The sequence below is a fragment of the Cryptomeria japonica genome, chromosome 8, assembly GCF_030272615.1.
Source record: "Cryptomeria japonica chromosome 8, Sugi_1.0, whole genome shotgun sequence".
NCBI lineage: Eukaryota > Viridiplantae > Streptophyta > Pinopsida > Cupressales > Cupressaceae > Cryptomeria > Cryptomeria japonica.
Genome location: NC_081412.1, coordinates 202,735,871 through 202,752,085, shown reverse-complemented (window position 1 = coordinate 202,752,085; position 16,215 = coordinate 202,735,871). Strand labels below are relative to the sequence as shown.

General features: G+C 39.5%; 1 protein-coding gene across 9 annotated transcripts in view; it reads left to right on the top strand.

Moving 5' to 3' along the window:
* LOC131048348 (SPX domain-containing membrane protein OsI_21475) overlaps positions 1-16,215 on the top strand; it is a 275,121-nt gene that overhangs the window by 56,859 nt on the left and 202,047 nt on the right. The window lies entirely within an intron of this gene.

Below are 16,215 nucleotides of genomic sequence, written 5' to 3'. Positions count from 1 at the left end.
ACACTCTCTTATCCGCATCCCAATGCACCCTACCAAGATTAGCCATCAACCGACTAAGGACGCCCATTTCTTGGGCAATGTCTGATCTAGTACAAACCATAACGTAGAACAAGCTACCAACAACACCCGCATAAGGAATTTCCTTCATATCAGTAGGAAATTTTGGACAATCCTCCATAGAAAGCTTCGTCCCCTGTAACACCAAAACAACTTTTGTGTACAAGTTGTCATGTTGAATCTCTCCAACATAGTGTTAACATATCTACTCTAGCTCATCCAAAGTTTTCTACTAGCTCTATCTCTGATGATCTCAATCCCGAGAATATATCTTATTGCACTGACTAGGCCAACTACTTGGGTTACCATTTTTAGTATTGTTGGAGGGTTCAATTTTGGTGACCACCTCAACATTTTATATAGTCTGGTGGTTTTAAATAAAATAATCATAAGTTATTAATTAATAAAGTTAAATTAAAGATTTAAATTTATTGTTATTTTAATTTATTTAACAAAGGACTATAAGGGGGCCAGTTGTAAAGTGAAGAGTGATTTATTTTAAATATATGGGCCCTTTATATTTAACGAGACATTGGAAATTATAAGAGACGTTTTTTGTTAAATAAAAAATGCCTAGAGGAAAAGTTTGAACCTTTTTTGAAGAGTCAATTAAAGGCATTTTGTGAGCTCATTTTCAACATGTTGAGTTTGGGTATTGAACTTTGCTATTCTTCTGGAGGAGATTGCTTCTCTTTGGTCTGTGAGGATGGAAACCCTTGTAGGTGACATTCTATATGTTATTGAAAGATATAATGTGGAGGATTTATTGGTGTTTTCACTTAGGGAACACGTTAGGGCTTCATTATGAAGCAGTTTATGCAACCAATCAATCCATAGCTATATTTTATTTTGAAGAGGCATTATCAGTTGCAGATTTGAGTTTGTGGAGGGGCTTTGGAGGCAAATATTTCCTATTTCATGCCATCCATACACACAAGCTGACCGTACACTTCTATATGCTGGCCATACACTCTTTAATGGGCATCTAGGATTTTGAGGAGGTTACACTTGCTATTTTGGGGCGTGTTGGACCTACACTTCCTTGCATACCTTCAGCATAGCCTTTGGAGTAGATTGTGAGGGTTGGTATTGATTTTGGAGTGATATTTTGGTGACTTTTGTGGGCGGCTCAAAAAAAACTATTGTTGCATTTTCTGGGTATGTTGGATTTAGCTATGTAGTGTACTTTTATGAACTGGGTTGTTATTTTTGAGAAAAAATGTATTTCCAGATCAGAAATTAAATCTAGAATTTTCAGCTGTGTTATTTCTGAATATTAGTCATTTTCTGAACTAAAAAGTTTTTGTTGCAATATTATTTTTTTATCTGCACTATTGTTGTCATTGATTATATTGCAAAAACAATTCAAAAACACATTCAAAAACAAAAAAAACAAAGCACAAATAGGGTTGCATGTTACATGGAATGCTAGATGAGGGAAGTTGCTATGTGTGGCATTCAATTTATTGAGGAAGCAAAATGCATTGAATAGGGAGTTGCTAAAGACAAGAAGAATTGGGGGATCGACACAATCTTCAATCTGTGTGCTTGATTGGTGGTGAGATTGATCACACTAATTTTCTGGGACTAGTATACACAAGAAATGATAATAATGATATACCTGGTTGTGAACTTTATAAGGAGATTAATTAACAATTATTCACTGTTCTTGGTGGAGGATATTAATTGAAATATTGAAGACATGCATATTCCTAGGGAGGCAATCTTGTTTAGTTTGTGATTGTGGTAGAGGGCCAACCAATAGATAAAATTTTGTTAGATCCAATCAAAATGTTAGATTCCTACATCTTGGTGATGACAATTTTGTTGCCATAGGATCATCTAGTAGACATGTATGGTATAAACATGTAGGAAGTCCATTGGAGGAAGAGGTTCGAAATTCAATAGAGGAGCTAAAAGAAAAGAATGAATAATTGGCAACATTGTGAATGAAAATTCTTAAGATATTGATAGAGTTGACGAGAAGAGATTGGAAATGGTAAGTGACATCCTATTGAAGGAGTAGGTCCAAGTATTATTCACCATTCCTTAAAATGTCTAGAGTGCAAGGTTCATGGATGCAATGATTAGAATGGATAAGCTTGATAGTAAGACTCTCTAAGTCTTTGAAGAGTTGAAGAAAAATTCTGATGAGGCACTGGAATTGGCAACAAAAGTCATAACTGTATGATTTGATAGAAGGCTAAATTGGAGAAATAATTTGTAGAGGCTACCATAGAATGAGATAACCAAATTGCCTTGGCTTGGTAGGCAAGGGAAAAGGAGAGTTGTCAATGTTAAGATTGAAAATTGGAAGGAGAGGTAGAGAAAGCTCTAGTGGTGAGTTGATTATTATAAGTGAACAAATGAAGATCACATATAAACTAATGTCATTTGGCAAGAGGATGGAGGAGAAATCAATGACAATTGGAGATGATCTTGATGTGATCAACATCAGTAGAGAGTTGCAAGTGACAAAAGAGGAGTGAAAGGTAGGCCTTAGGCCATGGTTTGACTTAAAGACAAAAATCTTTGAAGCAAAATTTATTGAATATGTTCGGGGGAAATGTTGGCACCAAATATATGTGCTTCCAAAGTGTTTACCACTACAACTGGTAAATTAAATACAAGAAATAATAATGTACATGACAATGCATATTAGACACAACAGTAAAATATATCTTTATTCGCACATTCAATTATTTCAAAGAAGAGACCAAAGATGGTTGGCCAAGGATTACAATAGATCCGACAATACCATGCCACTTCCTTGACAGTACACGATATATTTAAAGGACCCAATGGTTGCCGAGAGGTACACAACCGTCAACCAACCGACACATAACTACTCGAGACTGACAACCCACTCAATACAATTAATCAATACCTTGTCGGATAACAAATATTATCAAACATAACAATAGGCAATTTATGCCAGCAACATCATCCCCCCCCAAAGAAAAAGTTGTCTTCCAGACGACAAGCAAACATCAAGTAATATTCGTGAAGACTAACGACAGACAGCGACTTCGACGGGACAACTTATTGTGACCTTTTCACACATCGCCCCATTGCTAACGGGGACCCCCTCTTTTCCAGCTTTCTGTGTTGTTAGGTTAGGGTTTTGGCTTTTTAGTGGGCAATTTTGCGTTTCCTGTGCCTGAGTCTCAGAGTTTTGATCATGCCTAGTGTCGTCTAGGGTTTTTGAAGTTATAGGATCAAGTTGCAAATGTTGATTTTTTAATGATCCTAAGTTTTGTCTAAGTGTAGACCTATTGAGCGTTAACGTTTTTTTAAACACGCGCATGAGTGATTTTAAAGTGCCAAGGTATTCACAAACCTTTTTGAGTTGTTTTCTCGCTCCTAAGGTATTATTTAAGTTGATTTCACACTTTATTCCAATATTTTCCTAGCGTTTCGCTCATATTTTTGGAAAATTTGTCTAAGTCTAGTCTAAATTTAAAGTTTCTAAGTGATTTTGAGTGGTTAAAATGATAAAATCCTAAGGGAAATCCTTATTCCAAGGGTTAAAGGGTCAAATTCCATGCTAGAGGTGCTTTTCCCCTCACATTCCAGACTACCCAACCCATTCCCCCACTCAAACTCCATACTACACATGGGTTTCCCCTAAAATCCATACTGGCTACTATTTTCCCCCACTGTTTATCCATACCCAAGTCGAATTTCCCCTAGAAGTGCTAAAATTTGGCTGAGTGTTAGGATTTATCCAGACTGCCATCGATTTTCCACCTGGAGTGTGGATGATTCCATGCTTGGGTTGATTTTCCACCAGGATTTTTGTGACAACTAAGTGAGGATTTTTGTCTGGATTTTTATCTAGACAGTGATCGAATTTCCCCAAAGAGCATTTGTAAGGATTTTTGTCCGGATTTTCATCCAGACAGGGATCGATTTTCCACTGGGAATATTTTGAAGAGTTTTGAGTCCGGATTTTCATCCAGACTGAGGTTGAAATTCCACCAAGGAGGTTTTTTCTAAGTTAAGTGAGTTTGGAGTGGATTTTTCAATCCAGACTGCCATCGATTTTCCCCTGGGGGTGATTTTTTGCAAATAGAGTGGATTTTTGTCCAAGCTCATATCGATTTTCCCTTGGAAGGTTTTTGTGTGCATTTTGATGAAGTTATGCATGGATTTTTGTCCAAGCATGGGTGGAATTACCCCTATGGGGTAAATTTTGACATTTTAATGATTTTGAAGGGATTTTTCAATCCCAACCCATATCGATTTTCCCCTGGAGGCTTAATTTTTGATTTAATTTGCAATATTTTAATAAATAAGCCCCATTTAATTGCTTTTAAATAATTATTAATGATTATTTAAAGTTTAAAAGCAAAATTTAATAACTTGCAATAATTATTTAATGTTTGAACCTTCTAGAAGCAAGTTAAGGTTTTCACCAAGCAAGTATTTATACAAGTGTTTTATCCCACATTGCTTTTGTGGTGAAAGTGAGAGGTGAAAGTAAGTATATGAGAGGAGACTTAGCATTATTTTATTATTAAATCTGCCAGGTGTCTCCATGAAAGCGATTTTTCTCCAAGTTGGGTGAATTTTTTAGCAAGGCGTTTTTGTGAAGTGTGGGATTGAGGATTTATTTTCCTCTATTTTTTCGAGCTTGCTGATCTATTCCTGTTGGCTGCCATTAAAGACCAGTTTCAGAATTTCGATTTTGCTAAGTTTGGTGATTTTTTCAAACTTTAGCATTTTTTGGTGAAAATTGGCAATTTCATGTTTGGAGACTTAAGCGATTTTTCCTCCACCATTTTTGCTTGCTGTTCAGACCTTCATTACTACAGATCAAGGCTGCCATTGACAACAATTCTCAGATTTTAGTAGGCGCCATAGTTGGAAAAATTCGATTTTACTTGAGAGGTGATTTGGTGCCATATTTTGATGATTTTCATGTATTCTTGGTGGCTGCCATCATTTCCAGCCCGTTGATTCGCTTCAGATCTGAGGTTTGCTTCAGATTTTGACCTCCATTAATGGCTGCCATTAATTTTCAGACTTAAGTTTTTATTGCTCAGCCAATTCCAACTTAGGCATTTTGCATTTGGAGGTGTTTTATGGAGTTTTCTGTGCATTTTTCAGACCATTTTATCACTGTTGCAGGTCTGAAACTCCATTGTTAGGCAGTTGTCCTCTGAAATTTTCATTTCCAGCCACCTAACCATTTTTGGCGATTTTGCTTGGGGTTGTTTCCTTGGCCATTTTTTTTATCATTTTCAGGGATTTAAACCACTTTGCAAGGTGCTGGTAAGTCTGAAGTATTCGATTTTCAGACTTGTCCTCAGAAATATATTTTTTACCAGCCATACTTACATTCTTGAATATGATTGTTTTGATCATTAGAACTGATTTTTATGAAGTTTAAGCACATTTTTGAAGATTGCAACATGTTTTAAAAGTCTGATTTTCAGGTTGTCTTTACAATTGTTGACCTCCATTGTTGACTGCGGAAGGTGTCTTCAGACATTCATTGTGTGAAAACACAACCTTTCATACCTTTCCTTAGTCATCATTTATCTGGTATACTCCTTTGCATTTTAGCTTGCATATTTTCTAAGCGTAAGGAGGTATCAATGAATTTTATGGAAGGCTTCCATGCCTTAGTGTTGTCACACTTTGAACTTAATTGCTAAAATTTACCAAGTGTATGGATTATTTTCCTGACTCCATGCTCTAAATTAGCTAAATCTTTAGAAAGTCAGGAATTTTATTACAAACATTATTTATTTTCCTAAGTCTAACTTCCAGCTTTGTACAGATACGGTGTCAAAGTCGGGACATAAGGAAAGGAAAGAACTATTGAAGATTGGATTTTTTCCATCAAGAGTTTAAGATTTCATCTAGATGGAAGGAGATCGCTGATACAAACATGCATTCCTAGACTTCGACCAGATGCAGTGTCGGATGTTCGGAGTCAGAGATCAGGTTATTTCCCCATCATATGCAAATATTATGAAGAGTGGCATTTTCCATGCCATTGGATTTTCACAGTCCATATAGTGCAGTGAGCTTATCCTGGAATGTGCACGATGTTACGATCCGCTCACAAGAATGATTAAGACTCCTAAGGGCGTTGTCATCGCCTACCTTGCTGAGGATGCCATTGCTGAGGCGTTCGAAATTCCACGCGGAACAGACATGAAGGATGTGACCAAGGAGGATTATGCAGAAAGATACATGAAGAAGATGGGTGTATGCAAGAATTTAATTAACAAAGAGTGGATGATTGAGCCTAGGTCTCATCATTCCAAGGGTCCCAAGACACTTATGTGCATAGATTTTAAGGAGGAATATGGTGATTTGATATTCCTACTCAACAGAGTGATGGGGATGTCGCAGGGAGCAATATTTGATGGATGGATGTTCTACTTCATCCAAGATTGTCTTAGAGGAACACTAGTGAATTGGTCCAAGATTATAAGTGACAACCTAGATTTTCAGCTGAGGAATGTAGAGCGGTCCAAGTCATTCGCCATGACTTCTTACCTGGTGTACCTGCTTGCATGGTTTGTTTCATACGGAGGATTAATATGCAAAGGTGAAGTCGGGAATGGGCAAGGACAGTTCAAGAGTTATGAATGCTACCCCCAACTGAGCATGCATAGAATTGAAGACTATAAGAGAGTGAATGATGCATTCACTATGTACATCACACGGATGCTGCAAGGCGGAATCCACAGAAGATTGTCCAAGGAGGCAATAGAGTTAATAGAAAAATATAGATAGTGGTATATACAGTTCCCCACTTTCACATACCTCAGTATTCATGGGTTTCAATCTGAACCCTACAGACTTCCTAGGTATCCTACCGACATAATGATATTGTTGGAAGTGGTGAGACAACTTCTAGAGTTCGATGTTATCCAGAGAGAGAAGCACAGGACAAGAATGATGTTCCCTATTTCAGTTGGGAAGACGTCAAAGGTTTGCCAATCCACCATAGCCGTCAGCACTGTGAGTGTGGAGCTTGCATTCTATCGATTTGCTACATATAAGAAGAGAGTAAGATTTGATTCAAACAAGAAGGTCGGAAGGATCAGAGGATTGAAGTTCACTCATAAGATTGACATAGAAGATTATTGGGCTAACCTGATGGACGAACAAGCAGTGAAGAGAAGAATATGATCCAGAATGTCAGTGGATTTCATGAGGAAGTGTGGACTTTTCCTCATTCTTGATCAGGTATTAGATGATAGAGATCATGCACATCCACAGTATGAGAGTTAAATGAAGAAGGCAATGCTATTGCCTAATTGGTCAGAGTCAGAAGAGATTGACCTGAATATATTGATGAGAGAGGTCTTGAATTTCTCCCGCCTATGGGTGGATATACTGATGAATAAGTTAGTTGACATGGGTGTTCGCTTCACTTATGAAAAGATGAAGCCAGAAGAGTCTACTTCCGAGGATGATCAGAGGACTATCAGTGATGTCAGGATTCATGCAGACGAAGAGAGTCAAGCTCCCAAGAGAAGGAAGAACACGTCAGGAGAAGTCAAGGCCAGAGGGAAGAAGATTGAGGATGTGAAGAAGAAATAGAAGACTATCATTCCTCCACTTATCATTCCTTTACCACCTCCCAGTGTCTGATCAATCGAAGTGATTAAAGTAACATAACATAATAAGGAGCTTCAAGTAATGTGAAAACCTCCAGGCAATCAATGCAAGGTTAGACAGAGCGGTTGCAGAGAATGAAAGGTACAAAGAAGAAAATATTAGACTCAGAGAGTATATTGCAGGGACAAGGCGTGAAAATCCCACCCTTGTTTCCCCTATTGCAGTTGACCATGGAATACATTCACACTGTGAGGTAGCGAGAGGTACACACTCAGAGGTGGAAAAGTGGATTGAAAGCACAAGAAAGCAGGCAAATGATTTCCTTACTCAGTTTGTTCATGCATATCATAGGATGACAAGGCTTGTATTCAAAATTCAGTATTCGGAGGGAGTTTGGGAAGAATTCCGGCCTATTCAAGACAAGACTATTCCACGCCTCCAGACATTGAAGAAGATTCCTAATTCCACCTTGGTCAGCGGGAACATTGTGCACAGTGGAGACAGATACGATTTCCATGGCTGGTATTGTTCACTAGCCGTGAAGAAATCAACTTATGAGAACGCCCAGTCAAGTTGTATGGAGATGGAAGGATTAATTCAGGACATTCAGATGAAGATCCTTGCCTCGACTGAGGAATTATTGGGTGTTGATGTTAGTGATTCTAGTGGTTTACACTTAGCCGAATTAAGAGACAAGATGAAATTTATGTATTTTTGCTAGTTGGACAATTTGAAGAAGAGTCAGATAGATAACTTGGTCTCTTTGTTGATTCATGTTCATAGTTCGCAGAAGCTCATGCCAAAATGGGAGAACACTTTGAATGCTTGCTCGGATTCATTGGACGTAATTGATTTACAACAGTATACCTTGCCTAGCATTTCCATTGAGGAGTTAGATTCATTATTGGCTAGATTCTTGGAGTATGCTAGGAGAGAGAGAGATGCAGGGAGGAATCTTCTAGAAGATTCCCTTTTTGATGACTAGGTATCTTTTCATTGGGCCATATGTTTGTGGCAGCATTTTTGATGTAACCCTAATTAGGACAATTCTAGGGTTTTGTTGGCATGATCTCGGCTATTGATCTTAGATCAATCTGGGCCATCCATTTTGTAAGAGACTCTATATATGCCCCCTTGTCTCTCATTTGTAAGAGAATTTTTGTAGAATTGTTGGTATATGCTACAGCTATTTGAATCCTAATCATTGTTCAATTTTTGGTGATTTTGCTTTTCAAGTGTTGTATTTGCATTCATGGTTCTCAATTCCTCAAAGTTAGATTAGAATTTATTTTTATGTATGTTAAATTTAGTGGAAGATTTGTTGAATTCATTTGTGTGGAATCCTTAATGCATACCACTAGCCTCTTGCCGCTGGTAAGTGTGCCTTGTGTGGTCAACTGGAATTTAAGTAATCTTAACTTCAACTATTACTCGTCCCTTGACAAGCATCAACTTGGATGGTGTCAAGGTTTGATGGTGATAGCCTGAAAATCTTTAAGTATACCTTAGACGATTGCACTAAGTTTGTGTCAATACCTGATTGTGAGACCTTGCCTGGTTTGATTCCACTAGATCCATTCATCATTTCCTACATTCCTAGGCTTAGAATAAATATCCTGAACCCTATTCTTTTTTCCCCCTTTTTAGAAAGAAGTAAATCTAGAGCCATATTGATAAATCTTAAGTTGTCAGCACACCTATTCCGCATCATTCATGATAATCCAAACATTTGCGTGAGTCCCCAAGTGAAACACAACAATTCACATCAACCATTGAACTTACCCACTCGTCAAGACCTAACATGTAGAAACCATGGAATCATTTTAGTTGATCTCATTCTTAGTATCTGAGGTGATTTTGTTCAAGAGAGGGTAAATTATCTTGGTAATTTATTCTGTATTGTTATGTGCATAAAAAACACATCAACACAACCCCAACTTGTAGTGTACCTGCCAAATCAAATGGGGGTTTGGGGCAGCGCCCTCGGTGGGGTCAAGGGGCAGCGCCCCTCGTAGGGTCTTGGAACCTTGAAAGCCACACGGAACTCCATGGCGCACATGTTTTCCGTGATTTTTTAAGACGCCAAAAACAATGCTGATGAAGCCAAAAAATAGCTTTAACCATCATCTGCAACATGTCGTGAAGAAACCACTTTGCTGTATGGAACGATGGTATTGAGGGGATTGTACCATATATGACACGATGAGAACTCCACACACAGGCTTTCAGTTGATGATGTACGGCTGATTGGTGTTCCCGTACAGGATGCAACCACTGTCGTACGATGCGAAAGAAATGCTCTGGTCGTATGGTGTCGACAATAGGCTTTGTCCGTGTGAGATGAAGTATCCTCTGTATGGTATGGGCAATATGAACTGTCCGTATGTGCTGAAATCGAGCTATGACAATAACTCCTTGGAACTTCGAAATGTGCATTGGTAGTAGGGAACGATGCACTAGGTGCTATATGGAAGGAATGTGATGCAAGAGATCTTGTGCCTAGCTCTCCAATTCACCCTTACTCACCCCAACTCCTCAACTCACCCTTCTACTCAAGCTCCTCCAAGGTAACTTGTCACGGTACACTCCTTAGACCTCCAAGGCCTAAAATATATTGGCTTGCCTCCTAGGTATAGCCTCTTGAGGTTTCTTGTTGGTTTTGACCCCAAATCTCTGATTTTGAGATGGTCTTCCTACTAGTTTCCCAAAACTCCAGCTATGCTCCAGCTAGGCTCCAAAGACCTCCGCCAAGGATCTTCACTCTAACCATGTTTAAAGTTTGTGGTTATGTTTTGCAGGTATTTTCAAGGTCATTTTATTCATTATAAAGGTCTGCACCTTCCTCCCAAGCCCTAGGCATTCAACTTGCTTCTACCGGCTGCTATTAGGCCTAAATAACTAGCTCTTCTGGGACTGTTTTTTGGTATTTTCCCTAAAACTTTCCTAACAACCCCCAAATATTTTTACATATTCAGATACCCATTTGGAAGTTAAACAAGATCACAAATTTTCCCATCTGGGTTTGTCGTGCAACTAGGGTAACTCAAAACGAGCTATTTTTAAGGGGTTTAGGGCTTCCAGGCAGTTTTGGAAGATGTGCTCCAAACTCTTCACTAGTTAAAATCTACAACCAGAACAATCTTGTATACTTTTGGTACACCCATAGACTTTTCCAAAACACTATGGGTTGCTAAGGTATCAGTTCTCCATGGCTTTGAAAATGAGCAATCTCTGCTGCCCCCACACACTAGCTACAAGCTTGTGTGTTGTTCATCTCACCCATTCTCCTCCTTGTGGCCTACAAAAACACAAAACGCCTACTCTAAACCTATTTACAGAGCCTACCCAAGCCATCCAATGGATTGCAACTTGTGCCATTCATGGATGCTCAGGTAAAATGCATTTTACAATCAAAACCCCAAATTTCAAGGGTTTGTGAGCAACTATTACAAAAATAGTGATAACTTTTGATTCAAAGAACTTTAGACCTTCATATTATACTTGTTGGAAAGGTAAAACAAATTGCTGACTTCCTATGCTACTATGAGCACCGCACCAGACCGTACAGGTCGTACAAAATCAGAAATTCAAAGCAAAAATAGTCCAAATGTGAGAAAAAGCATAGGAAACCCTTGGCAAATGAATTGAATGCAAACCAAAAGTTGATTAACCTCGTATTGGAGATGTTTAGAAGGTTTCATACACAATTTCAAGTTGGTTCCAACCAACTTCCAATGCCATTTCCTTCATGGACAACTTTTAACTAAAAATGCAAAAGTTGTCATGACAATTTTGACAACTTTTACCTATGAGTGCAAAAACACACTCCAAGGCTCTCAAGGCCTTAAAAATCACTCAAATGGCATCCTACAATGGATTTAAACCATTTCCAAACATTCTAGCAAGTTTCCAGGCATCCATCTGGTACAAACCAAAAATTGACATTTTGACAATATTTCAGGATAATGACAATTTTGGATCCTCAGCACAACAAAAGTGTGGACAACCAAACTATGGCTTCAAAAAGCATCATAGGACTTATTCCACCTTATTACAACAAAATAATTTGAAATCACACAAAAACTCTAAAATGCAAGAAAAGACAACTTTGAGCTAGGTGGCTGCACCAGAATGCACCTGTGATACCGTACGAGATGAATGAACTTGCCATGCCGTACAGAATGAGCTAAAAGATGTACAATACAAAGCAATGACCGTCGTGAAGTCCATACGATTATTCGACAATTATGTCGTACAGTTGGACGTACGATTATGAGGTGATGTATGTGGCAAGGAGAAGGTGGGCATATGGTGGTGATTCCCTCATGGCGGTTTGATGTCCGTACGGTTGTGATTCCCTCATGGTGGTTTGATGTCCGTATGACGATTCCCTCTTGGCAGTTTGATGTCCGTACGGTGGTAATTTCCTCCTGGCAATTTGATGTGATGTCATCTTGGTCTTTACTTGCCTTCGTGTCTCCTTCCGTACAGACTCCTTCGTACGGGTTGAGCCTTATTCCTTTCGTCCAATCCCGGACCCTACCAATGTATGGTTTGTCTGTGTGGCTTTTCTGAATTTCACCTCTGTACGGATTTGTGGTACGAAACTCTTCTTGAGTAGTATTCCGCAGGGCGTATAGATCCTTTTGAGGTAAATGGTGTGCTTCCAAATTCCGTACGGATTTGTTGTACGGATGATGTTCTTTCAATTTGTACAACCTTCTCTCATACAACCCCCCTATAGCATACAAATGACGTGCTTCCTTATTCCTGTAACTTTTTTTCTCCTTTTCATACGACCTAACCCCATACAATTCCTTCGCGCCTGTTGGACTTCGTACTTCCTCAATTTCACCAATCTGTAGCATGTTACAGTCGGGGTGGAAGACTTCATAATCCTCCATCTGCTAGTGAAATAATCCATTAAGAGAACTCGTCCTCAAAGCAATCTTCTAGTTCGAGCACCGCTTCATCGTTGGGTTTCATGCCTTTCCTCCCTCTGTTCATACCTAACTGTCCACCCTCAGACTCGAAGTTCGAGGGTGCCAGTTCTTTACTCATTGCTTGGTTCCTCAAGTCAATGATGTGCTTCCTCCCGTCACTCTCGATCGAGAGTGTGTTTCGCTTCCAGTTATGATTCACCTCGCTAGTATTCAAGCACTCCCTTCTGAGGAGTGCATCGTACGCCTTCTTCTATAATTGGATGACTACAAAGTCCAAGAAAAATTGTTGTGTCCCAATCATTACTTTTTGTGCCATCAATGTTCCCAACGGCTGGATGTCGTGCTGGTCGGCACCTACCAAGTGGAAGGTTGGCGGCCAAAGCTTCGGCTTCCCCAGACATTTCCATGTGTCTTCTGGCAATACATTTACTCCCGAGCCTCCATCGACAATGGTGTTTGTCAACTTCTTCCCCATTATTTCCACCTCGACGACCGCTGACTTCCTCTCGATGCTCACCGTCAACAACATTGGATCACTGGACTCATTCCCTTTGGCTGATGGTTTTCCCGTCAGTTCCTCCTTGTGTGGGTTACATTGTTTGTGGATGACTGTGTCGTCACTGACTGTGTTGGCAAGTGCCATTCTTAGTTGCAACATAGTTTGAAGGTGGTCTTCTACCTTGATGAGTACGGTTGTTTGTAGCACCTGCCGGACCATGTTTTTCTCTGACTCCCGCAATGACATACTTGCAGTTCCATTGGAAGTTACTTGTTCCTTCACCAACATTTGTTCTACTTCGGCTTGTTCCTTTTCCGTACCAGAGTTTGAATACATCGCCTTTTTTGGTTGTGCTGTTGTGATTGCCAAAACTACGTCCTCTTGTTCCTCCACGTCCAGCATATTAATACCCTTTTGATTTGGGCAGTTGGTGTCTTCATGGTCACTTGGTCCACACTACTTGCACAATAGTTTTATGTTGTCTTTCTTGTTATGGCAGTCTCTCGCAAAGTGTCCCCATTCACTACATTGCCGACACTGTATGATAGGATGTCCTCTGGAGTCGTACTGTATTTGGTTTCGCCCCCGTTGATTTCCATAACCACTTGGCGACACATTCAGTGATTTCGATGGGCTGGACTGTCCTTGTGTGAAGAGTACTTGTGTACTTCTCATCTTCAAATTGTACGGGCACTCCTTGATTGAATGCCCTAGCACTTGGCAAATTTCACAAAACATATTTCTAGGACAATTACCTTTCGTGTGCCCCTCCCTTTTGCACTCAATACACCATAGTTCATTACCTTCATTGTTGGTTCCTTTCTCAGCCTTCAATTCTTTCATCATTCTCAACATATCCCGTCAAAGGGCTCGTACGGTTTTGGATTCTTCGTCACTTCTACCTTCAGTGCTCTCATCCTCATCGGTCTTCCTCTTCTCTCGAGAGGAGGTTTTATTTTCACTCTCGATGTCCATCGCTCGATTGTATGCATCGGCGTATGTGGACGGAGGCATTACTTTCATCTTCTTGCGCAGTGAGGGTATCAATCCCTCCGTGAACCACCTCTTCTTCAACTTGTCAGTTGGCTGGTTTTCCATCTTGTTCAACAGTTCTTTGAGCCTACGGTTGTAAGCGCATACACTCTCATTTTTCCCTTGCTTAGTATTATAGATTTCGGTCACAATCTCATTATCATCCCTCAAGAGTTTGAATTCCTCCTAGAACGCCCTCTTCAGATCACTCCATCTCATCTTGTGCTAGGCGTCGAGGTCTGTGTAGCAGTTAATGGTGATCCCTCGAAGGGTGGTGGGAAATGCCTTCAGCTAGTAGTCCCTGTCATCTTGGCCATTTGCCTCCCAAATGGTTATGCATGTTTTGCAATGCCGTACCGGGTCCTCCGACCCGTCTCCCGTGAGCTTCAGCAGTTTCTGCTTCTTCTGGGTGTTCAATATTGTTTTCACTCGGAAGGTACGTGTGTATTCGTCTTGTGTGCCGGAACTGGGTGGACTGTTTCGACCGCTACGTTCTGGTGCTTTCCCTGCACTCTCGGCCACACAGGCGTCCTCTACACGTCCACCTTCAGCGTCACCAACACTTCAAGTACTTCCAGGTGTGTCGGACTTGAGTGAATTCTTCTGACCGCTACGTTCCGGTGCTTTCCTTGCACTCTCAGACATGCGTGCGTCCTTTACACGTTCACCTCCAGCGTCCCAACACTCAGAGTACTTCCAAGCTTCGACTTGTCTCTGTGCTCCCTCCGGCCGAGGGTCGGTAGATCACCTAATCGCTTGGTCTTTACCACCCTATGGCCTCTTCTCACCTTTGATGGGATCTACAGACATGAATCACTCAAGGTTGACTCGTTTTCTTTTAAGGCAACGATGCCAAAATGTTTACCGCTACAATTGGTATATTAAATATAGGAAATAATAATGTACATGACAATGCATACCATACACGGCAGTAAAATATATCTTTATTCGCACATTCAATTATTACAGAGAAGAGACCAAAGATGGTCAGCCAAGGATTACAATAGATCCGATAATACCATGCCACTTCCTTGACAATACACGACATATTTAAAGGACCCAATGGTTGCCGAGAGGTACACAACCATCAACCAACTGACACATAACTACCCAAAATTGACAACCCACTCAATACAATTAATCAATACTTTGTCGGATAACAAATATTATCAAACATAACAATAGACAATTTATGCCGACAACATAAAGCATGGGGAGGAACAAAGGGAAGAAGATTGGCAATTGATGATTGACATTAGAAGAAGTTTAAAAGGACCAAGGGATTGATGAGGGTTGCTAAAGGTGAGTAGAGGTGGGTGAATTGAAAGCTTTCACTCAACACACATATGCACCCATGTTTTTGTTGCTTCCATGTGGTAAATTTATGTGGATAGGTGTTAATGTAGTTTTGGAAGAATGAATTTATGGAGTTTGAAAGAGTTGGCTGGAACACAAGTACTTTAATGTGTGTGGCTTGTAAATATTATCGAATGGGCAAGTTACAGGGTAGTTGTTAAGTACATTGTAAGTTACTTTTTAGACATGACTAAATGATGTTATTACATTGTTAAGATGCATCAATCTACATTAATAATCTAACATTAAACCACATCCAATAACCACTTAAATACTAAATTGAAGACAATTTCAAGATAAAGAAAAATTCATGAATGGGGCTTGGTAAAATTATTATGAATGATAATGGGCCATTATGCTTATTTGAAGGCTAGTTATTAGGTTGTAAGATGATTTTTGCTACAAGAATAAATACTTCTTAGTGTGGAAAGAATATTTTGTATTTTCATCAGTTACATAAAGGAAGCTATCGATTGCAATGGTTGTACTTTGGATGTGACGTTTGAGAAGTCCAATTACACGAGTTTGATTGCAGGAGTTTCCTAATGACATAATGATGTGTACGATCGTTAGCTAGATCAGTTATTGAGAATGGAAATCTTGCTAAATATGTACATATGAAGAGTCAAATGCTTTAATATATTGTCTGTAAAACATTTTTTTTGGAGAGTGTTGTTGACATTTAATAATTAAAACAAGGTAGATATTATGTTATAGTTATTGTTATTTTTTTATCTTTTC